Raw genomic sequence first — 2,083 nt, 5'->3', positions numbered from 1 at the left:
ATTTAGCAATGATAGGTGAATTACAAACGTTTTTTCAGTTCTGTACCTCGGAGAGATACAACACTATGTTATTTTTTTTTTTTTCAATTGTCTTTCTTTTTTTTTATTTAAAGAAACAAAGTCGCATCCTACCAAAGGTTATTAGCGACATTCCTGTAACATTTGTAATAATATTAAATTTAATATTTCTAACAATTAATCATTGTAACAATTAATTAGAATTTGTGAACAATTGAACATTTGTAACAATTAATTAAGTTAAATTTTGTGTAACATATTTATACATTTTAAGTAACCTAATAAATTGTTCGGAAATAAACTTTTGTTGAGGAGTGCTTTCAGGTTATTTGGCAAATTGGTTTGACTGTCTTTGATTTACATATTTAGGACAGTCTATCAAGAAGTGCTTTATACTGTCTACTGTATTGCATGTTTCGCATTTTGGAGGTTCACTATTTGAGAAGAGATTGGCATGAGTATACCTGCAGTGTCCAAGTCGTAGACGTGTAATAATAGTTTGGCATCTTCTACTTCTGGCTGTGGACTTCCATGAAAAAATATCATTTTTAATGGTTCTACTCCGACACTCTGTTTCTGATGGGTCACTGGTGATAGCTTTACGCGCACTAGTATATCTGCTTCTTCATTCCCTTCTATGCCTATATGAGATGGTATCCATAGGAAGTGGACTCTTCTGAAATTTTCTTGAGCTTTCATTAATTCGGCCCTGATAATTTTCTCAATGGGGTATTTAGGGTATACATTTTTCATAGCTTTGACTGCCTGCGCTGAGAGAGTCAGAAAGGACTAGACAACGAAAACAGTTATATTGGTTGGAGTTATATTTTTTTGGGGGATTCAGATTAGTTTCCTGTAGACATATTACATCAGGAGATTGTTCACCAATTAGATAATGGAGCATAGCAAAACGATGGAAAAAACCATTCATATTCCACTGAAGTAGAGACTTGAATTTATTGTTGGCTTAACTGAGATGTGTCACTTTCCGCTTCCGATGCCTCACTGTTAATATAATTATGGATTTTTTTCCTTATGGACGTAAATTTACGTTTTATGGATCTTTCCTTTAAATGGGGATAAACTTGACTGAGCATATGGGACAAAGCTGGTAGATCTGTAGTATATTCTTGAATTGTTGTTATAGGATCTATTGACCCCATGATATTCATTAGGAGCATATTAAGTTGATCATCGTTTAGAGGGAAAGGTAGAGGGTGATTTTCTATGAAGTTTTTAGCATGGTCATGTAAGAGAGAAAATGAGCATTCAGAAGTGCTTGATAAACCAATTTTAGCTTTTGTAGATTTTGCTTGGACTTTAGGTGGTGGAAAAATGTTTCATTCTTCTGAAGATGGATCTGCTTCAGGTGAAATAATCTCATTAAAGTTTCTTTTTGGTTGATTAATTATGTGACTGTCCTTATTTGATGCATCTACTTTGTTCGGTATCTCCGGGATATTAGAAATAGACATTTGTTCACACTGAGAGGGGTTCGTGTCGTTGGATGCTTGCAAGGATATATTTGTTGCGCTGGATACCGATGCTTCATTTGTTTTGGTTGGGGTTTAGTTGAGCTAGTGGTTCGGAGCACTGTGAAGCGATGTGTCCTGGCTTCTTGCATCTAAAGCAAACTAATCTGTCTTAAGAAATGAATATTCTATATGTCGTGTTGTCAAAAACAAGAGTAAATTACTCTGGTAGTGTTAGATTGTGAGGACTGATATCGATTTGTCTTCGAAAACTAAGGATGTGATTGTACTCAGGCATAGAAGCACTTATTTTGAGGAAGGTCATGGGAGAGACAGGAACTATGCCGATTTTTTGTAACTCATTGATTAGCAAGTCGTGCGGTATTGAAGGACATACGCCGGATAGCACAAGTCGTTCCGCTGGTGTAACTAACCTTCTTGCTCTGACAATTTCACCTTGTATTTCTATTTGACCATGATTATTCATAAAATCGTCCACTATTTGTTTATTGGATAAATACATACATATGCGATTATTAGATAATCTAGAAGAGAAGATTATATTTTTCGATTGAATTATATTTCCAAGTGGC

This window comes from Diabrotica undecimpunctata, chromosome 5 (assembly GCF_040954645.1).
Source record: "Diabrotica undecimpunctata isolate CICGRU chromosome 5, icDiaUnde3, whole genome shotgun sequence".
In the NCBI taxonomy this organism is placed as follows: domain Eukaryota; kingdom Metazoa; phylum Arthropoda; class Insecta; order Coleoptera; family Chrysomelidae; genus Diabrotica; species Diabrotica undecimpunctata.
Note: the sequence above shows the minus strand (reverse complement) of the source record.